Source organism: Glycine max, chromosome 12 (assembly GCF_000004515.6).
Source record: "Glycine max cultivar Williams 82 chromosome 12, Glycine_max_v4.0, whole genome shotgun sequence".
Lineage (NCBI taxonomy): Eukaryota > Viridiplantae > Streptophyta > Magnoliopsida > Fabales > Fabaceae > Glycine > Glycine max.
The window spans coordinates 18,309,343-18,333,847 of record NC_038248.2 but is presented as its reverse complement, the minus strand read 5'-3'; the positions used below and the strand labels follow the sequence as shown (position 1 = coordinate 18,333,847).

General features: G+C 35.2%; 1 pseudogene; it reads left to right on the top strand.

The window, feature by feature from the left end:
- The first annotated feature begins 5,858 nt into the window (after positions 1-5,858).
- Positions 5,859-20,341, top strand: LOC100817011 (AMP deaminase-like; annotated as a pseudogene).
- The last annotated feature ends 4,164 nt before the right edge of the window (positions 20,342-24,505 follow it).

Here is a 24,505-nt window from a genome sequence, read left to right as displayed (position 1 = left end):
CTGCAAAGATCCACCTGCGATGAGTCATGCTGCTCGTGCCAAAGATGTTTGTGACCTTAGCGGAGGATAGGTTATCTTTAACATGCACGACAAATGCATCTTTCCTTTCGTCAGGTCCCTGTGTGGCGTATCTCCATTGCACTGCCTTGTCGCTCTTGTAGGGGAATGACACAGGTTTCTCAATTGGGATAGGTTGGAAACCTCAGGGCTTTTGTGTGGCAACATCCATGGTGAAGTGGATCACTAATGTCTTGGGTTTGCTCAGGCTTTTCTCAACCAAATGCATGCACACATCTCTTACCCAATTTCTTGCACCACAAACCTCAATTAGGCCTTTGTCCATAATTCCATATAGCAGCTCTTCTGCCACCGAGCATGCCTCTACATCCTGCAATGCCCTCGGATGTATCAAACAAGAGTCTCCCTTGTCCCCGTCAAGGCAAATCATGTCTGCTTCTCACAGCGCTTCCAATATGAAACTCCTAGAGGTTAACACATCTTCCATCCGCTTCGACCCCCGAGGTTCATATTCCTCCATTGCATTAACCGTCGATCCCCTATGACTGACAAGAGGATTCATCCTTACATTTAGGTTGTCCTCTTGAAAAGTCAACTGCCTCACATCAATCAAACTCTAAACCTTGTGTTTGATAGCCACACATTGCTCTATTAAATGCCCCGGGACACCCTCATGATAGGTACAAGTTGCATTGGGGTTGTACCATCGAGGGAAGGGAGACTGGTAGAACTTCTAAAGGATTCACCACTGCCATCTGGTTGGTGATCAAGGATGGTAGCAGGTCAGCATATGGCATCGGGATCGAGGTGAATTCCACAAGCTTCTTCACTGGAAAATTCCTTCCCGGATTGGCGCTTGTGCTGGGATTGGAGTTGGCGGCAGGACAAGATTGTACGGGAAATGAGTTTTGTGTGGGAGACCTTTATGGTTGAGCAGGCAACCTTTGTTTGATTGGGAGTGTTTCCAACATTAGCCGAGAAGCTTGGTGGGTGTGGGGAATATTGGTAAGTGGGGTTGTGAGGGGTTTGCTTGGGTTTAGGCCATCTAGGAGTTGAAGTTACAACATAGGTGTCTCCTTCCTTCTTCTTGGCCTCGCTTGCTCCAAATCTTTATTGCTTGTGCTGGCGGGAGCAGCATAATCAAACTTTCCCCTTCTCAAGCCTACCTCAATCCTCTCACCCGCAAATACCAAATCTGCAAAGCCAGAGGGCATGTAACCAACCATTTTTTCATAATAGAAAACTAGCAGTGTGTCCACTATCATGGTTATCATTTCTCTTTCCATCATAGGGCGCCACTTGTGCTGCCAGGTCCCTCCACCTCTAGGCATACTCTTTAAAGAACTCTTGCTCCCTCTTGCTCATATTTTGCAATTGGGTTATGTCAAGAGCCATGTCAATGTTATATTGATACTGCCTAATGAAGACAACCATCAAATCCTTCCAAGAACGGATCCGAGAAGCTTCCAAGTTGGTGTACCAAGTGATCGCCACTCCGACCAAGCTCTCTTGGAAAAAAATGCATTAAGAGATTCTCATCCCTGGAGTATGCCCCCATCTTCCAAAAGTACAATTTTAGGTGGTTCTTAGGACAAGTAGTCCCCTTGTACTTATCAAAATCTGGCACTTTAAACTTCGGGGGGACGACAATGTCAGGCACTAAACATAACTACATCATGTCGGAAAATGTGTAATCACCAATCCCTTCGATGACCCTTAGCCTCTCCTCAATGAGATCCAATTTCTCCTTTCCTTCCATAGCCGGAGGCAGTCTCCCCATTGAGAAGTGTAGAGGTTGCAGAGGTGGTGTTGAGGAGTCCCTATGGCATTGGGCTCAAGTATACCACTACATGTCGGTCCCTCAATAGCGAACATACAGTATGGTTCGAAGTCACCCAGAGCACTATCCCGAGGCTCCTCACGGGCTTCCTCCAAAGGCTGAGCAAAGGGTGTACGCCCCAACTGGGGTTGCTAGCCTTCAATGGGAACGAAGTGGTTAGCATTCTTGTTGGGCATGTACACTACGTTGGGTGGTGTATAGTTGAGGGGTAAGCCATATGGGAAATCCTTCCTATTTTGCCCTATGTGAGGACCGCCCGTGCTGCCTAACACCTTTCCTCCCTTACCTACCATGTCCGAGATTAGTTGTTTCGCTTGGTTTATGGCGGATGGGTGGGTCAGATCCGCCTCAACAGCGACGCTGGTGGTGGCAACTGTGGCCACATTGTTCTCCATCATTTGTTTCATACTTAATCATGGAGGTCATTTGATCCTTCATGGCCTTCATATCGGCCTTTATTTTCTCTTGCACTTCTTCTATCTCATCCATGATTTTAGTTTTGGAACGGGTTCGATAGGGGTGTCGTAAAGTGTGTTTGTCTTTTTTGGTTATGGTGTTTACTCGACTATAACTGCTAAAAGAACAAAATGCAATGAGTAATGCGACAATGAAATAAACATGAATGCATGACAATGACAAGTTGTCAAAGTATTGGACCCATACAAAAATTTTAGCAAAGACATAGGTTTGAATCAAATCTCATTTTCCTTAAGAGACAATATTGTTTATCTTGTCAAAGTCAAAGCCTAAATACAAATGCATCAGCAGTTCCTAATTATATGGGACATCAACTCGATCATATGCTGACAATAATCGAAAAGCCCATGAACTTCCTCAGGAGCTGAGTACACGTCCGCCATTGCCTTTGCTTTGGCTAACAGTCTTGGAAGCTCTTGACTTCCATTCAAAGTGAAAGTGAACCTATCCATCCACATCAAAGCTTCTATATGTAATGAATCTATCACTCTCTCACTTACTTCCTTTTTTGCTTGCAGAGGCGATACTTTTGCATGCTCATCCTCTAGTCTTTGCTCGTCGCTAGCAGTTAGATTTAGCTTCTCTTTATACTAATCGATGATTGTCCACATGTTTTCTTCCGTCCTACTCATTTGTTCGGTCAAGCTCCTCTTCAACCTTTGACAAGCCTTCAACTTGTCATCTAATATCATACTTTTCACCCTCGACTCGTCCCTTTCGGCCCTCCGAAGCTTGAGTTTGCTGTTGCTGCCTCATAAAGCCCCTCATAACTTGTTTCGGCCCTATTCTCCTTTTCAAGCCCTCTTTATTTCTCATTTTAATGCTTCGGCTATGGCCACGTTGACGTCCCTCAGCTTGTCATACTCTTTCCTGGCCCTGATGGCTGTCGTCTTGAACTTTTCCTTGACCATTCATGTTCTTTCATGTTCCACTTTCAAGGCTTGCACTTCTTTGCTCTCCTCTAGGACTTCGGCTTCTTTACCACTTGAAATCTTTAGCTTCGGGAGCAAAGTTAGCCTTTGCGTCTGAGCCTTCAACCATTGATGATATCCACCAATAACACTATTGCCGCTTCCTCTAAGCTCTTTATCCTTTCTTTGCACCGCATTCCATGCTTTTCAAATATTTTCAAGCATTTTTTCATTGGGGTCACTAAAGCCTCATGCATTGAAAGGCGCGATACTCTCTTTCAATGGTGCCCCTCTCATAGGATAGCCTAGTTGTCTTGTGGCAAGTACATGATTATAACTAATACAATCCCTCATTCCCATCAAGGGAATGTTTGGGAACCCTTCACATGAAGACAAAACTCTAGCCCTTCCTTCCTTCCATCGGGGGAACCAATTAACGGATGCCCCTACCATGCCAGCCAAGAGCTTCTCCCAATTTGCTTTCCCTTTCTCGGCACACATGTGGTGACCTTGTAGGTGACAAACGAGACTACTTTCATGACGGAAAGAGTGGGAGACCAGCCATACATAAAGTGAGAGCGTGCAACAAACAATTCTCGCGCTACTCTTCTTGCATCTCTAGTCAAACCTATCATAAGCATCGGCCAAAACAGTGACGACCGAACTTTCCTTGCTATGGTGTTAAGCAAGAAAAGCATCGATTGCTGCTAGGTCCACTAGCCCATCTGCATTTGGAAAGAGGACGATCCCAAACACCAAAAGTGCCAAAACGTCAATGAATGAAGTCCACTATCCTTGATCCACCAAAGCTTTCGCTTTCTCTTCTAAGTGCTTCTTTGGTATCCCAACCACCCCATTTCTATTTTGTTTCACTCGGTCCAATTCTTGCGCCGAGATTTTGACCACCTTTGCTACTCTTTTCATGGAGGGGTATAACCCAGAAAACAAATACGGCTTCTTTCCTCCTAGTGGGCATCCCAAGATCCCTTCAAACTCTTCTAAGATTGGTACTAACTGAAAGTCCCCAAACGTGAAGCACCTTAGCGACCGGTCATAATATTGAGCGAGGGATGCAATGGCTTTAACAAACACTTCTATCATAGCAAAATCCCAGATCTTTTCATATGTCTTGCGAAAGGTTTGACGTTGAAGTAGATTCATTCGCTGCCCTAGCTCTTGCAAACTAGCTACTTCTAGGCTCTTGATTATGACATGATAGAACCTTTTCTTAAAAGAGAGTGCTTGGTTCAATCCCATGTTTGCTAGAATGAAAAAAAAAAAACTTCGTTGAGCAATACTTCGACACCCTATCATGGAGGAAATATGATGAATGCATGAGGGAATGTTTATGCTATGCATGACAAAAAATGAAATTTATTTACAGACACAGAAGCCCGAAAGACCATCTCTTTTTACCCACAATGCATTGGGCATCTGATATAAGCTCCATTAGAGCTTGTAGGCCTAGGATCTTCTTCATTAATGGATTCCTTTGCTTAATGGAAGATGGATGGTAGCGGAATGGAGAAGGAAGAGAGAGAGGAGACGCCACTTCAAGGAGAAGATGAGTCTAGAAGAAGCTCACCACCATAGAAGGCCATGGATAAGAGCTTGGAGGAAGAAGGAGATGAATGAAGGGAGAGGAATAGAAGAGCATGAAATTTTGTGCTCTAAAAGAGCTCTGAAATCTGAAGTTTAATTTTCAAATGATCAAAGTTCCAAAAAAATGCACACACAAGGCCTCTATTTATAGCCTAAGTGTCACACAAAATTGGAGAGAAATTTGAATTTCTATTCAAATTTCACTTGAATTTGAAATTGAATTTGTGGAGCCAAATTTTGGAGCCAAAATTTCACTAATTAATATTAGTGAATTTTAGCTATGGTTCAGCCCACTAAAAATTCTCCACTAAGTATGCTTAGGTGGCATGAGGCATGTAAAGCATGAAGGACATGCACAAAGTGTGACTATATGATGTGGCAATGGGGTGTAGCAAGCAAATGCTCACCTCCCCCTCTAAAATTTAATTGGATTGGGCTTCTCCCAATTCAATTAAATTTATTTTCCAACACACACATCAAATATTCACTTAATGCATGTGAAATTACAAAACTACCCCTAATACAAAAACTAGTCTAGGTGCCCTAAAATACAAGGGCTAAAAAATCCTACATTTCTAGGGTACCTTACCTACATTATGGAGCCCTAAATACAAGGCCCAAAAATAATGAAACCTTAATCTAATATGTATAATGATAAGTTGGCTCATACTTAGCCCATGGGCCCGAAATCTACCCTAAGGCTCATGGGAACCCTAGGGTTTTCTCTTGCATCTTTGGCCCAATTTTCTTGGAGTCTTCTATCCAATGCCCTTGGGGGGTAGGATTGCATCAGCATCATGGTTCATTCGCAGTCATTACCATGGTGCCCGATGCATGCATTTAAGAAGGTGATGCCGACCTTTCGACTTCCCGTGACAAAAGGCCGAGACAAATGCAATACACGAGTGACAAAACAGTATGGGTATACATGCATGAGAGCATGTAGTTGATAGCACAAAGAGAAACATACTGGACGAACGAGTATGGTAACGTAATCAATTAATGCCGAAATGACACAACAGCATGGCAAGCACAAGAAAGACGCACACAATCATGATACCATAAAGATATGCATGGCAATATCAAGGAAACAAAACACTGCATGTTTGCTATGTGCCCCTATTTTAGGAACCTAATGGGAGGGGGCTAAAAGTTTTCTACTCAGTGATAACCCTCAAGGTGGTTGCACATAATTTTCAAAGGTTTCTAAAGATATCATCCTCTTTGATATAAAACATTGTGGCAGTAGGGACTACTAGTGACAATGTATCATCAAAGAGAAAAACTCTAGATGAGGTTTCACTATCATCAAGTGAGTCAGAGACTCAATATGACCATAGATCAACCTCCACTTCCTATGTTCCCATGGACCCAAATATAGGGCCCTACAAACTCACTGCGTCTGAAAAAGTGTAGGTGCCATGTGTGCATGAACAAATATTTATAAACATGCATATGATAAGTAAACAACCACACCGAACACAAAAGCATCGAAAGAGTTATATGAATACAAGAACATACAAGAAAGAAGGGGAAACAAAACAAAGAGGAAGTCATGATAAATATTGCACACAAATCAAATGCTTAACTCTCTAAAAATATACCATAGTGGAGTTGCCAACTGTCGCAACCTACCATTCGGCGGGAGGGTGAGTGAAATAAAGGGTGTGTCTTCCAATAAAGGAAAACGCGCGGGAGTCGCCACCAATGTTTATTCAATGAAAACGTTAGAAAAATAAAAAATGGGGTCTGCGAATTTTAAGGATAAAGGTTCAGGAGTTGTTTACATGCGGGGAAGGTATTAGCACCCCACGCGTCCGTCACAAGAGACGGTAGCCTTTAATCAAGTGTACAAAATCATGACTTCAATATTTATTTATTTCCCCCTTTTTTATGTTTTTATCTTTTGGGGTCGACTAGAGTATGGCCCTTTCTCCTACGTATCCTCAAGTGCGATGAGGAACTCAAACCTACGTAGTTCTTAAAAAGCAAGAAAGTTACGCGTATGGTTGATTTAAAACTTTTGAAAGGTTCATTTTAACCGATAAAAGTAAAATAAACCGTTAAGGTGTTGGACCTTTGAATGGATTCAAGCAATTTTTTATGGATAAAAGCTTGGTTATGTGTTGATTTTAACTTTGGTTTCACTTATTTACTTTCAAAATCATCAAAAGATGACTTGCAAAGTAAATGATTGGTTCAAACTTTATGTTACAATGATAAAGTGAGGTTACGACACAAACGATTGGTTGAAATTTTATTTTACCATGATAAAGTGAGATTATCCACAAATGATCGGTCAAAATTTTATTTCACAATGATAAAGTGAGATTACAACACAAACGATCGGTTGAAACTCGCTTTACACGAAGAAATGAGTTCACTGATGGTAGAAGAATGAAGATGAAGATGTACAAAGCAACAAAAAGGACCTCTAAGGGTGCATAGAGTGAATTCAAAACTTCAAAATAAAAACTAATCGGTCGATGAACGAAGAACGAATGAAAAACGGTGAAGAACGATGTAGGAATCGATCATGAAAGCGCGTCGGCTTCATTTTTTCTTCTTCTTTCGCCTTCTTCTCACTAATTTCACCAAAATTCTCTCAATATTTCAAGCTTAGTCCTTTACTTCAACCCCCTCATGCCTATTTATAGAAAATGAGAGGAGGAGGTTGAACAACAGCTCGCCCAGGCGAGTTGTTACTTCAACCTGAAGTAACCTTGCTCTCCCAGGCGAGCTGGTTACTTCACTCCCAAGTTTTCTGGTGGCCCAGGCAAGCTAGAGGCTAGCCTAGGCGAGCCAGGGGTCTGAAAAAGCCCCAAAATGACCATTTTGCCCTCCTTTTTGTGTATTTTTTGTATTCTTTCCTGAAATGTTGAAAAACCCTTCGGATTGCATGGTAACTGGTGTTAAGCAACTTAATTCGAGTGGCAAGAATCCAAATGTTTGCAAATGATCGTCCCCAGACGAAATTCGGGTCTGATAGAATGTGATAACTCACTTCCTGTGTGTTGTTTGTGTTTGGCTCTTGCTATTGTATAATTCACAACTCAAAACACAAGTAATATCATATCAAGTATTAACCACACACTTATTCACAATCATATCCCATGTCCACAATTTAACATCTCCCAACGTCATAATCCACTATCAAATGTTCACGTGTATCTCATAAATTAACACGTGCTCAACTTGCCACTTATACTTAATCTCAATCACAATTCATAATGTACAAATAGTATTACATATATAAACACACACAATATATAAATAATTAAATACATAAATATTCTAATCGTGAATTTACAAAGTAAAATATAATCAAACAAAACTACACCAATGACTCACTAAAACTTTCAAAGAATCTTATAGTTAAATAGACTTAAACCAATTTTTAAGAATAACAATATGAAACAATATATAAACTCATACTGAATATTAAAACTAAAACAATAATCGAGAATATCATTTTGTTAGCCTATTCTAATTCCAAATTATAATATTAATTCCAAACAATATATAAAAAATCCTAAAAAACACGAAAAAAGGAAAAATACAAAAGCAATATCTCAGTCCCTCTTACGATAAATCTCTCCTTACTTAATTTCATCAATTCATACTAATTAGAAAAAAAATCATTTTCTAGGGTTCACACTCAACAAAAGAACACATTAATTTCACAACTATTTCACATCAAGACATCAATTGGTTTGTCAATTATATACAATTCAAAGTTATAGTTGTAAAGATAGAATCAAAATTTCAAAAATACCCAAAAACTCATCTCAATTGATCCTCTAAGGATCCCTACACATGTTCACACTACTCCCCAACCATGAATAATTCATCTCTTACCTCTAAGCAGGATCATGTGCATGTGGTCCGGTAGTGACAACGGTGTCTCTAGTGGTTCCCTAAGATTCCTCAAGCTTTTCCTTTGGTTGCTTTGCTAGAGTTCCAACCATTAGAGTGAAGGACAAAAGATTGAAGCCTCAATTTCACTATCTTCATGCGAGGGGATTTTCTCTCTCTACAGATATTGTTTACAAATCCCAACGGTGAGAATGTGTGAAAATGAGATTTGAACCTGATATTCAAATTTTAGGACAATCCAATAGTTAATGAGTCCAAGATCATAGTTTTACAGGGACAAGTTTGAAGTCTATGTGGAAAAAAAGATGGTTTTGGAAGAGGAAGAAGAGAGAAGGAATTTGGGAGGAAGAGGGAGCATAGAAACATATATTAATATCTTAATGTAAAAACTAATCTAATATATCTTTATTTATATTTAGGGTACATTGAGCCTATTATTTACTCTATTTTTCTTTATTTTATTGTTTTATAAAAATGAACTCTATTTTCTCCCTATCAAATGAATAAATATCGACATCCTTTTTATTTTCTAAAACCACATATTTATTTTATTTACCTTAAAATAATAATTTTAATTAATAAAACTATTTCTTCTTATTTATTTAATTACAAAAACCTCATTACTTTTCTAAAATTCTATATATTTTTAATTAAAATAGTTTTTAATATATTTTACGAAAAACAAGGTGTTACACACTTCACATTCTGCACTACAGATGATTTATCCTAAGTTTTTAAAGTGTGTTTTACTATTTGAGTCTCAAAACTCATTTACAAAAACTACATTTCGAGTTTAAGAGATAATCATCCTTATTTTAAAACACATGCACAACCCCCCTCCCCCCATTATTTCCTTAATATTTTCATTAGTTTGTTTGAAATCATTATTTATTTAGAAATAGGTGGATTCTAGTTCCGATTCGGTGAGTCCCTACAATATCCAAAATTAATGTAATCATATATATTTTATTTTATATTTTAGAAGTTACATATTGTTTTAGTTTAGCTCAATTGACAACACATCTAGGAAGAGGTGTGGAGCTTTAATTTAAGTGCGACTAAGCCCTAAACTAAAGAATAGTCCCATAGCCAGCCCTAAGGGTCAATGTTGTAGGGATACCTCGGGGTTCCACTGGAAAGTTGAAGGCCTTAATTATGATGATTATAAAAAATATACATGTTTGATTGATACAAAATAAGATAAAAGACCATTTTGGTCTCTGAAAGGGTAAACTGGTGACAATTTACACTACTACAAAAGCGGTTTTCTACGACGTGTGTTCTAAGACAATTGTCAATAACCGTCTTAGAATATGGAGCGGTGGCAATTTTGTAATAAATGGAATAACTTTTGTATTTAACGTTGCACATTCTAAGGCGGTTGTAGACAACCGTCTTAGAATGTCCTTCGGTGGCAATATTGTAATTACGAGGAACTAAGACAACGACGGGTTTTACTAATGATCGTCTTTGTATATCCTTTTCAATTTCTACCCTAGCCCAGGAAGAACGTGTTCTTTCTTTCTCCTCCCTCTCCTCCGTTGTCTTACGAGTCTTCGCTAGGTTTGTCTCTGTAAACCTCACAGTCTCATAGAAACATTCTAACCCCCTCAAACATTGTCTCCCTCATACCCGTTTGCAAGCTCAGGAGGCATCGATTGTCTATGTTAGTGCTTTTCATACGTCTTAGGTCGTGATACAGGTAATGTGATGAAAGCCTCTGTGTATTCAGGTTTTAATTTAGTACCATGAACAAGTTATGAAACAAGGGTTTTGAATGGCTTTTACTTTTCAAACTCCTGCAGCTCATTTGTTTTCGTGAAGGCACAAATGATTTTAGTTAAAGAGAGAAAGCTGTTGGAGTTCATGTGTATGGTCAAGAGGGAGGCTGGCACCGACAGCTTCAATGCTGAATTTCCACCGACGCATGCAAAGAAGGGTCGGGGCAGCTCCAGGAAGCGTCGCAACGGTGGATACCGCCGGGGCTCCACGTCACTGTCGGACGTCACGACGATCTCTGGCGGGTTCGACGGGATGGTTTGCAGCCTGATCCAATAGCAGATGACATTCTGAGGAAAGATCCAAAGCATGAAACTACACAAGATTGAGAATAGCTCTGTAGACGCAAGCTTCATGATGATGAACCAAGCAATTTTTTATGATGCCAAAAGCCCAAGTAATTGATTCAAGACTTCAAGATCAAGCATAAAGAATCCAATCAAAGATTCAAGATTCAAGAGAAGAAATCAAGAAGCAACAAGTCAAGACTTCATATAGGATAAGTATTAAAATTTTTTTTCAAAAACCAAATAGCACAGTTTTGTTTTACAAAAGAATTTTTTCAAAAACCAAATAGCACAGTTTTGTTTTACAAAAGAATTTTTTCAAATTTTCTAAGTTACCAGAGTGATTACTCTCTAGTAATTGATTACCAGTTGGCAGTAATCGATTACTAGTGACCAGTTTGGTTTTCAAAATGTTTTCAAATGGTTTACAATGTTCCAAAATGATTTTCAAATTTAAACATGAAAAGTCACATCTATTGATGTGTAATCGACTACACTATGATGGTAATCGATTACCTGTGACTTGTTTTGAAAAATAAATTACCAAAAGTCACAATTCTTAAGATGACTTGTTTCTGAAGATTTTTTGAAAGTCACAACCTTTAAGTGACTAGTTTTCAAAAAGAGTCACAACTTTTAAAGTGACTAGTTTTTCACAAAATTCACAACTCTTAAAGAGACTAGTTTTAAAGAAATTGTCAAGAGTCACAAACTTTAACTTGAATCATCAAATGATTATAAATATGTGACCATGGCACGAATTTCAAATATTGATTCCTTCCATGCATAACAAGATTTCTTTCATTCATTTCTCTTCATCTTTCTAAAAAATTTTGTTTAATACTTTCTCTTTCATGAAAAGTTCATTGACCGAAAACTTGTGCTATTCTTTTTCTTCATTCCTTTTCTCTTGTCAAAAGATTCAAAGGACTAACCACGTGAGAATTCTTTTGTTTCTTCCCTTCTCCCTCTTGACAAAAGATTTCAAAGGATTAACCACCTGAGGTATCTTCTGTTTCTTACAGAAGATTTCAAAGAACTAACCGCCTGAGATATCTTTTGTTTCCCCTTACAAAGATTCAAGGGACTAACCGCCTAAAAATTTTTTGTCTTAACACATTGGAGCGTACATCCTTTGTGGTTCAAGTAGAGCATACATCTACTTGGGTTGTGATACTAAGAACAAGAGAGGGTACATCTCTTGTGGATCAGTTCAAGTGAAGCGTACATTCACTTGGTTGTTCAAAGAGAACAAGGGAGGGTACATCCCTTGTGGATCTTTGTTTGTAAAGGATTTTACAAGGTTATTAGAAATCTCAAGAACCGGTGGTTGCTTGGGGACTGGACGTAGACACGGGTTGTGGCCGAACCAGTATAAATCTTGTGTTTGTCTTCTTCTTTCATATACTCTTTACTTTTCCGTTGTGCACTTTTTACTTTCGCTTTATTTTTGTCTAAGTTATTATTACTGTTCTTTACTTTTTCATAACTTAGTTGTAAAACCTAATTGAATCTAGTAATATTAAGAAGGATAATTTTTTTAATTAGTAAAGACACGTTCATAATTAATTCAACCCCTCATTCTTAATTATTCCGAGGCCACTTGATCCAACAAACTCCTCTTGGTATGAAATCTGACATGTTACTCTTCCTCATTCTCTTGAGTGCAAAGAAATTGCTTTGAATGGGTTTTTTCATGGGATGTATAGAATCCCCCTCCTTTAAACACTTGTTAGATTACAATATTTGCATATCTGGAAAATTTATAGTAAACTATAATTGTTATATTTTTTGTTTAGAGGCTCTGTCACCTGATGAAGTTGAAGCTTATGTGTTTCTGCAAGAATGCCTTGAAATGAGAAAAAGATATGTTTTTAGAGAAGCTGTTGCTCCATGGGATAAAGAAGTTATATCCGACCCCAGCACACCCAAGCCTAACCCAGATCCATTTTTATACATTCCTGAAGGAAAGTCTGATGTGAGTTTTTTTCTCCCACCATTGAAAACTTGGATCTCCCTATGTTATATGCTGTGATTAAATTAGTTGTATTTCTCTTGTGCTACAGCATTATTTTGAAATGCAAGATGGGGTTATTCGTGTATATCCAGATAGAGATGGTAAGTAACAGGAATTTGTTATTGACAAACTTGGTAATTTTATCACCACTCAAGGTGGGATCTTATGCATGCTTGTCTATTACTTGCAGAAAAAGAAGAGCTTTTTCCTGTAGCTGATGCAACTACATTTTTCACTGATCTTCATCACTTACTTCGAGTCATAGCAGCAGGGAATATAAGAACTTTATGCCATCATAGGCTCAATCTTCTAGAACAAGTACATCTCTAATTTACTGAAACAAACTGCAGCCTATGCTTGTATTTTAATTACATACAAGAATCAATTGTTGTTTGACAATTTCTGTATTTTTCAGAAATTCAATCTTCATTTGATGCTAAATGCGGATAGAGAATTTCTTGCTCAGAAGAGTGCTCCACATCGAGACTTCTATAATGTTAGAAAAGTTGATACTCATGTCCACCACTCAGCATGCATGAATCAGAAACATCTTTTAAGGTTCATAAAGTCAAAGCTGAGAAAAGAGCCTGATGAGGTGATATTCTGGATCTTGCTGTGATGTAACATACTCTGCAGTAGCCCCCTTTTTTTCCCCTCTCAGATGAACTGTATGACATAAGTGATAGAGCACAAATTGGATTTTTTTTAAGAGTGTAAATATAAATTTGTGCATTTTCTTGTGAGTATTTAATGTAATAATATATTAATATAATTTAGTGTATCTATTAGCTTGATGGATTATGAAATGTTATTGATATGCCTGAAATGATTGGCTTATTGTCATCCCTTGCAGAAGTATGTAGCATGATGAATTATGTTATTTTTTAATCTCTGATACATGTGAATTATATATTTTACGAAGCTGATGTGCACTGTATATACTTTTAACATTCTCAGGTTGTAATATTTTGAGATGGGACATATCTAACATTGGAAGAGGTTTTCAAGAGTTTAGATTTGTCTGGGTAATGAGCTTTTGTAATTATTATAGTTATAATTCGGTAGCTGTATGTTTTAGGAATTAATCCTGTGATGTCCTTTTTTAACATATATGACCTCAATGTTGACCTTTTGGACGTTCACGCAGACAAGAGTACTTTTCATGGCTTTGATAAGTTCAATCTTAAATACAATCCTTGCGGTCAAAGTAGGCTCAGGGAGATATTTCTTAAGCAGGATAATCTCATTCAAGGTAACATTTTTTTTTGGGTATATCAGTCCTATCACCTGTGTTTACTTTAATCAAATTCAAAGTGGCTGAAATATCCCATGGTTTTGTGCAGTATTTTTACTTAATAAAATCTACTTAAAAGTTTCAAATGAGGTTTTTCTATCACAGATTAACATCATCCAAACTATGGATCACGTGCAGAAACTCAGCGTGCTTTTAAACCTATCAATATGACTCCCTAAACACCTGAAAGCACTCATTCAATGCAGGGAAGTTTTCTGCACATGCCTGAGTGGGTCAATATACACTGGTTTGTGCATTTTGGTAGTGCAGAAGTTGTGTTGGCGTAGTTGGGTATTTTTGCTTATGACCCAAAGTTGGAGGGCTTTCTTGAAGCCTATGTCAATATTGTAGAATCCTGTATTGCACTAATTTATTGATTGTTGTATATACAATCTTTTAGGTGGATGCATCTCAATGCTTGTTATGCAGTATTATATCATCAATTTATTTAGGAAATCCAGTGCAGTATAAATAAAATCCTCTCTTCTAAGGAGTAGTATATATTTATCAAGGTTTGAAATTTGAATTTCAAACAGCCATGGTCATCCTTGGAAGAACTTTTATATTGCTTTTGTGAAAGCATTTGCTAATGCCACCTGTGGGTTCATAAAGAGTGAAAAGACTATAAATGAATGGCTTCCAATTATTATTTGGTGTTTATGATTTGTTATCTGTCTTCAATATTTTAGCATCTTTACTTCTATGTTCTAATACTTTTTTCTTGCATTGAATAGGTCGTTTTCTTGGTGAGTTAACTAAGCAAGTGTTTTCAGATCTTGCTGCCAGTAAATATCAGGTGCTTTCTTGAGTCTTTGTGTGTAAACACACATATATGTCCTTTTTTATCATGTCTGTGATGTAAGACAGTCTGACAGTGCTTCTTGGCTGGGTATCGTGATGAAAAATATTTCTCTAGGGCTGGAGTTCTCTTTTCACTTAAATATCATAAACTGTTTGATTGTAGGAATTCAATATTGTACCATAACAATCATTTTCATACCTTAAACATAAATAAGACTGATCCCAACAATGTACATCTACCACTACCCAATGATGCAATAATGTTCATAAGTATGAGAACCTATGTTGGCCAATGTGTTTGGACTTGTTGACAATAATTTACCATTTCTTGACTGTAGTTTATATATGCTCATCCCATCTAGATGTTAACTTATTTCTGTGCCTTATTTATTCACAGATGGCTGAATATAGAATATCAATATATGGTAGGAAGCAAAGTGAGTGGGACCAACTAGCCAGTTGGATAGTGAATAATGATTTGTACAGCGAGAATGTCGTTTGGTTGATTCAGGCATTCTTTAATTATTTGTTTAGGGCACAGATTGGTTTTATTTCTCATAATGATATGGCAACAATTTATTATTCCTCCCAATCTACAAATTATTTTGGACGGCTAAATAATAAGAATTTGGGGAGCTTTTCCTGCTTATCATTTATTGCCTTAATTTGCTCAGCCAATTATATAGTGTTAGCAATTGATGGTAGTTCTTATAAATGTCTTGCAGCTTCCACGGTTGTACAATATGTACAAAGAAATGGGAATTGTGACATCATTCCTGAACATGCTCGACAATATTTTCATTCCACTTTTTGAGGTCACTGTCAACCCAGATTCACATCCTCAGCTGCATGTTTTCCTGAAACAGGTGTGTTATTCATCTATGTTGACCTTTTAGAGTAAGCAGCCAATTTTAGTCCTCCAAAGATGAAGTGTCTTTAGATTTGTCCTCATCATAATGTTTGGTTCAGCTGAATCCTAGATTTGTACTGACAGTGTAAAAATAAAAATATTGTAATAAAAAAATATATGTTGAATACGTATATGTTTTCATTTATGTACTTTTAAAACTTGATTTTAATCTTCGGATTTTAATTAATTTGATTCCAGCTGGCTTTTTTCAAAAAGCAGTATTTTTTTTTATCCTTACTTACAGTAAAAACTGTATGTGATGAGAGAATCACTATTTTTCCAAAATTCGGGGTCAAATTAATCGAAGTAAAAATATGAGAACTAATGCCAATTTTTAACCAAATCAAAGTGACTAAACATATTTTACCCAAGAAATGATGTATGTACTCTAAAAGTATATTATTTTTTTTATATTATCACTATATCATAAACTATCCTATAAGATGAATTTATTAACTTTTTATAACGAATCATTTTATTTAAACTTAAATAAAATAATTTTCCAAAAAAATAAATTTTTAACAAACATACATGGTTCGTGAATAATAAATTTGTTAACTTTTATAATTAAGGATTTTTTTTTAATCTAAAAAGATAATTTAAAAATACTTTTCTAAGAAAAATGATTTTTAAGAAACATACATGATTTGCTTCTTAAAAAATTATAAAAAAATACTGTTATTTTAAGATTAAATAATTTAGATCAATACATATAAAATATTTTTTATCAGAAACATTTTTTAAAATATAAGCTTAAACATATGGATCCAATAACTATCTTATAACTCATATTAAAGATCATTTAATTGATCGATAACAGTTAAATTTATTAAAAATCATAAAATGCGGGATAGAAAAACTCGTTAATTGATAACTAAATGTGTTTAAAAAAGTGAGTCAATAGTACGTACGTTACGTTACTAGCATTTCTCTAAACTCAAATATCTTTATAACTTTATATAATTTTTTTGTAGGAAGTGGCATATATATGTCACTGAGAAATAGAAATAAAATTAAACAAAAGAGTAAATTACATTTCACTACCTTAAGATTTATCTAAATGACATTATGCAAACTTACTCAAATAATACACTTCACTTCACTCCATTTATATATATATATATATATATATAAAGTTGGATACAGTAAGTTTTAGACTTTTCTAAAATGATTAATGTTCAAATTTAATTCCTCTAGAAAATTTCATATTATTTTCGTCTATCTAATTTTAAAACGTAATTTTTTATCCTTACGAAAAAAATACATCCTACATAATTGTAGCACCAATGTCATGAGAACCTAAGCTCTTGATAACCTGAATTATTAATTTTTCTCATAATATAGCGCCTTGCATCGCACCCCGACTGTTTAAGACGATTATGCGAATAACCGTCTTAGATTCTCATCTAAACAAATGAGATACTAAGATGATTATTCTAATAATCATCTTAGATTCTAAAGACATATACTAAGACGGTTATCGAAACCGTCGTTATATTTTTTTTGCCATTTTATGACACCACTTTTTACGACGGTTCAAAATCGTCGTAAAATGTCCAATTTAACCGACTTAAAAAAATATTATTTCTAATAGTGTTAGTTCGTAAACGTATAAAAATGAAACAATTACTTACTCATACAACTTAATGACAAATTGGTCATTGAAGTTTATAACTTGGTATTAAATTGATCTTCGAAAAATACAACTTACTGTCAAATTGGTCTTTGAATGTTATAACTTAATGATAAAATGGTTCCACAAACATATTGACAAAATAAAACTATCACACTTTTTACACATTCAAAGACTGAATTAAAAATTTTATTCTTTCAATAATTAAATTATCAACAGTTTACACATTCAAAGCATAAAATAATCATTTGTCCTACATAATATATTTAAGTTTCTATATATAGTTAAGATATTATAAATTATAGGATTATATATTAAGATATTATAAGTCTTTTGACTCACACCTCATGTTAATGAATCCAACCTTATTTATAGGAAAAAATCCACTTCGTTTAATGGATGATCCAGTAAGAGAAAGACAAACACATACCCACATACCCCTTTGTATGTCTCTATTCTATTGGACTCCTCTAGTAATTAAAGATATGCTTTGTTCTAGTTCGTAATGCAAAAGGAAAACCTTACACTTAAGCAAAATCTGAATTGAAGAGTACACGATTGCATAATGGAAACAAAAAGAAAAAAAAAGTAAAATATCATTACGTATATCTTTTTTGCCCCATAGACAAAAAAATTGGTCAAACATGCCAACATGGAAATATTTTTTATAACAAAATCAGATTTTTTTTTTTCTAGCGAATCAAGGAACGCATTAAAGAGAGATGGATCACAATGTTAATTTTTCATTCATGGAATCATTAATCCACTTCAAAAAGATTTTTCTTATTGGGTAGATTCTCTTTACATGTATATGCCAAATTAACAAGGAACTTTATTGTTGAAATTATTTTCAAACTAACTATTTTGTTTATATAAACGCTTGACTTCACTTCCAACTATGATACACTACAAACAACAAGGCTAAATTTTATTGTTATTGACATATATTGTTTTGGAGATGACTAAGATTTCTTTTACAATAATTTTCGCTCTTGCCCTTTTCTTCACAGGTTTAGTAATTTCTCACAATTTCTTACAATCTATCTATTTTCTTTTTATTTATCTCTACTGGGGTTGTTTGTTTTTATGTGGCATTGATGCAATTAGCTAAATATTCTGTCAAGGTGTGGTATTGCATGGAAGATCATTTATTGAGAGAAATCAAACTACAATAAATCTCACTATCTCAAGATATTAATCTCTAGCTTTTGCGTAGAGAATAACTCATGCTGACCCATAAATGAAATAGATATTCCTAATTAAATTATTTAATTTCGTTCAAATTTTAGTTTGGGTGAATCGTTCATTTTGCAAATATCAAAATAAATTACTATTGGTTTAATTATTAGATTCCTGATTTTCCAAGATGGTATCTTAACCCCTAATTCAATCGTCCTATCAAATTTTTATTTATTTCTTTATTTGTATGTTTTCAAAGTTATGTATTGGTCTACTATATTTTAATAATTAGATCTCTGTTTCTCACCCTTCTTATTTTATCTCTTCCATTTTTTTACACTCCAAACCCCTTGCCAAAATTCTTATCAAGCATCTTTGCATGGTTACATTCATTATCCAATTTTGTTATCATTTTTTTTTAGGTAAAACCCTTATTGGAAATACAAAAGTGTCGAAACTAAAACTAAGCGCTAAATTAATTTTAGTGAAATATAAATCAGTATTTCAAATTCCTTTGATTATATTATCTTGCAATAATCACAGAAGATTAAGAAGAAATGTTAAAAAGACGATTACATAGGTAAGGATAAAATCTTAAAAAATATAACCATTTTTGTCATTATATAATCTCGGCGATCAGATTGAGTGAATAAGATTTTAGCTAGTCTAAAGGGTTTTGTTCCACTTGCTACAAAACTAGTTCACAAATCAAAATAAAACTACATAATTGAATTTAATTTGTATAGTTTTATAGACATCTCAAACTAAACTGATATATGATTTTAATGAGAAATTGTTTTTTCTAATGTTGTTTTGGCAATTATGTAGTTATTTCAAAGACGAGTGAAACAATGATAGAGAACCAATGTTCGACAGTGTTGGATCCAAATGATTGCAACCTCAGCTGGTGTCAAAGCAATTGTCGTCAACAATATCAAGGATTTGGATCTTGCGTTGACGTAAATCCTCACAAATGTGTTTGCATCTATGATTGTTCCCCTAAAATGATCTATTGAATGTTCCAATTTAAATACAAAAGAATAAGAAAATAAGACTAATGTATTTATGGACAATGTTATATATTTTATTATTAGAAAAGTGTGATCAAATACATTTCTAATATTTCTTTGCAGATCTATTTATAATCTATTTTTCCCAAGATTCGCAACAATACACTTAATTACACATCAATACTATATTTTTGGACACATCATATGTTTTGCTGACATATGAGCCTTCTCAGATTCCTCACCTTTCCTTTTCCATGTTCATAGAAACTACTATTAACAAGCCAAATGAAGTCTTATACCACATCATTACTAAAAAGAGTAGTTTTTTACAACGCACTTGTTAAGAATGTTTCAAAAAACCGTCTTAAAATGTGAGACCGTGGTTATTTCGTAAATAATAGAAGATGTATGACAATGGTTTTATAAACACCATCTTAAAAATTGAGTGTTCAAGGAGAGTTTTAAGATGATTTTCTTAAAACCTTCTTTGAAATTATTTTCCTCAACCTTACTCTGATGCTCAATCTACCCTTCTACCAAACAAAACAAAACCTATTGTGTCCGTTCTTACTTATCTCTCTCTCTCTCTCTCATTCTTGTGTTCACCAATGGTGTCGTCATCACCATCGCCTTCTCTATTTTTCGTCTCCCTCCTCATTCTCTTTGCTGCCATGGCCTCCTGCCTGACACCTGCACTGGACCCATGACCCCGTCAATGCCCCAGCCAGGGAAGACATTGTAATAGTTATGAGTCAACAAGATGCAATTCAGGCAGTGGAAGATCTCTGCGTTGGGGTTTCTCTCCACAACAACGTTGGACATCGTCACCTGCACTGCTCCCCTGAAGCGGCTCAGCCTGCCCTTAACTATGGCCACTATGTCAAGCTTGACGAGTGAGGCGAAGCGCATGGCGTGGTCGTGGTGATGACGGCAGGCGACGGAGGAGGAATTGGCATCGTTGAGCGAGAGCAAAAGGATGCAGTTGGTGCCATCGTCCACGGCGAAGCAGAGGAACTGATCATGCTTCAGGTTCCACAACATGATACTTCCCACTATTTCCATGAACGAGATTGGGATTCCTTTGCAGTATAACAATGTCATGACATCTGAAGATGGGAAATGGTGATTGGCTTAGAGAGAGAAGATCGAAGTCGAGGAGTTGTAACTGCATGATGTGTAGTGACTTGGGTTAAAGAATTTTGATTTTTTTTCTTCTTAAAATCCTTTTTTATAATTTTCTTCTTTTATTTAAACAATAATATTCTTTTAGACAAATGTAATTCATCTGGTGCCTTACTATGGTCAGGAGCTTCTTTCTACTGGAAGGTATAATGTGCCGAGAATAGTGCATGAAGTTATAACACTACTTGCCTGTTGTCTCTCACGATGGGATGATAGGTAATGGTAGCATTTCCTTCATATTTGATGCCAGTAATAGTTAATTTTGGAAAAGAAATAGTCAAAAGTAAGTTAGGTGTTGCTTCTAGTTATATAACTTCAGAATTTAGATGTCTGAGGGTGACTTAAGTGTGTAAATATTAAAACATTACATGTTCTTAAAGAAAAAGCTAAAAATCATATGAAAATGTAAGGTAAGGAGGAAACTTCCAATAAAAATATAAGGTGTTTGTGAATATGCTATAGGAGAAAACTTCTGAAAACTCTTTGAATAAGATATATTCCTTTATTTTAAACTCTATTGTTAATTACGAGTTTAATTAGTGATTATTATTCATATGTGTCCTTAATTTGTATCATAAGTTGTTAACGCTGAATTAGTGACAAAATATGGTGAGTTGTTGTTCATATCACTAGCTGTTGTGGTCTCATTCCAATGTTGTTTATCCCACTATTTATATGTTCATCGTAGGTATTCAAAAGGAAGACATAAGAAGCTTCCCTGGCCACAGAAAAGCTGAAATCTTGATTTAGATGAAATGGCAGTATTTTTGTCACGTGAAATGGCAGTATATGGTTTTAGATGAAGCCCAGGCTAACAAAAGTGCAACCAGGTTCGCTGAAATCTTATTTTTGAGGTGCATAAGTGAATGACATCTATTATTAATTGATAATTGTTCCCGCCCTTGTTTTTTTTTTTAAAAAAAATCAGATTAATTATTTTATATTGTGCGTTTCTTTAGGATTGTGTTTTCTACAATTTTGTATGTATTTTCTTAATTGTGTTGTTAATCAAGAAATTATATTACTATTAACACTTTTTTGTGATTTCCCTTTTTAAATTTTTTTATTTGACAATATAGGATGGAAGACACTCCTCAGTTTTAATTGTCAGAATCGCCAACTGCTGATTGGTACACCCATTTAGAATAATATGGCTGAGTTATGGGCTCTTCTTGACTTCATCATGCCATCTTTATTTGACAGTCATGAGCAGTTTAACAAATGGTTTTCTAAAGGTTATATATTCCGCCTTAAATTGCTTGGACATATTAGCTATTTAAATTTAAATATGGTCTAGCAATCTTTTATGTCAGAATTGAGAACCATGCAAAACATGGGGTACTTTAAATGAGCACCAACTTAATTGATTGGTAAGTTTCTTTTCTTGTTGATACTCACAGTGATGAGATGGTTAGGATGTGTTATTATATTATATTGGATTTTATTGTAAAATTGTAAATTTTATGTGCTTATAAATAGCCTATGTTGTGGAATGAAAGGTAATTTCTTGGTGTTTGGCAATAGGGGAAGTTAGTAGTGTCATTCATTGAGTTCTTGCCTTTATCATGTCTTAAATTTTTTTAGGAATTTTCATAAGCACAATACAATTACAAATAAAACACTACTAGAAAATGTAGATTTAACATCGATTTTTGATAAAAAAAGCGATCTTAAAAAAAACACGGTTGCATAATGATAAATAGCGTGACTTTCTTAACATCAGTTTTTCAAATAATCGATGTTAATGTAGTAGGTTAACATCGATTTTTAAAAAATCGATGTTAATATCACTTCGATAACCTCGGTTTTTCGATGTTGAGAAATGATAAGTTATAAAAATCAATGTTAATGTTCACATCACTTCCTTAACATCAATTTTTTTTTACAAACCGATGTTGGTAAATGATAAGTTAACATCATTTTTTTTTAAAAAAAAATTGATGTTAATGTTAACATCACTTCGTTAACATCGGTTTTTTGTGAAAAGTGATGTTAATGATCTTGATTTTTAAAAATATTATTGGCTCCACACCCTAATTGACTCACATCTATTGCGTATCTTCGCCTCTACCATAACTCTAGTGTCCCCCGCATTATCCTCTTCACCGCAACTCCTTCAGTCACGGTTCATAACATCCGAGTTTTGCGCCTTCACGTACATGTTCCTCTCTGTCACAAACTCTCCACATCGTGACTCTTCTTTCTCACTACCACTCGTGGCCAATCTCACTGCCACTGTCACTGTTGGAGTCGAGGTAAGCTTCATGTATTGTTTCTATTTTAAATGGAATGGTTTTCTTCATGGGCTTTGTGTGTCTATTCCATGTGTCAAACAAAATCGGTTATCTGTTGTTTTTTTTTTGTTATCTGGCTGTTTTGCTATTTTTGTGTTTCTTTTGTCTTTATGGTTCCTCTATTCAGTAGCTTGTTTGATTTCTATTTTGTCAATGACAATGAAATGAAGCCATGCATGGCTAAAGTTGTTGAGTAGAAAAGTAAAGTTGTTGAGTTTTACTTAATGTTATGCATGTCTAATGTCTTGTGGGACAACTAGTATGTCGAGGAGTTTTTTTCGATCAACATTTTTTTAACAATAATATGTAGTCTTTCCTTTTGTTCAACTTGGTTTGTTATGTCAAGGGTAAAAAAAAATACGTAGTTATGTAACAAATCATGCAAATATACTTGGACAAAATCTTTAATAAATGAATACGAAAATCAACTGCATTTTGAATTTGAAGTTTTTCTACACGGAGTTGACAATTTTAAATATCTCAAGCTCTTGACTCATGAGCTACGACAATGAAATTTCACGTAAAGGAATGGCTAAATGAGTTGGTTGAGTTAGAAAACACTGAGACACGTGTTTACATTGTTGGTCGAGAACAAGGGTTGGGATTCAAGCATGAAAATGCTATTATGGCAATACGAACTATGTCTAATGAAATTTCCATATTTGGCTCTAGGAGTCGTTGGTCCAATACTTCATATAAAGTGATGCTATGAGTAGATTTTGATTGGAGTGATGATAATATTTCCTTAGGATGTTTTCCCACCAAAGTTTCAAGTGCCACTACTCTTAAGCCATAAACATCACATTTTTCATTAACACCCATTGTAAAGGCAAGTTTTGCATTAATCAGATCAAAATCGATCAACAAAAAATTTAATGATAAAAAAATTAAAATATTAGACAAAATCTACAATTCATATTAACTATGCATTACAAACAAGTCCAGTTGCATATTAAATTAAGAGGATATAGTGAAAAAGGATAGGAACCGAAAAAGAAAGGAAGCCTAAGAATAATCTTCTACATTGTTTCTTGTTCTTATTCATGGTCTTATATACTTTTTCCAAATAGGTAATCAAACCATGACTTTTGTGTTTGCAGAGAAAGAGTGGTGTCTCTCTCAAGGACTCCACTTTGTTCTATCTTTTATTGTTAGAACCTATCAAAGCTAATTTCAGGTCTTTGACATTGAGGTGCAAGGTAAGTTAAACTAAAGCTTTTTGTCTTCTTCTGAATTCATCATTAATTTGTTTCTTAGTTATCTCTGAGTATATTAAGGTATTTTACTTTATTTCCTTTTAGAAGGACTTTATGTTTAGCAAATTATACTAATCAATGTGAGGTTTTTTATATTGATACTAACCTTTCAGAAGGAATACATGATGTAATGTGTTTC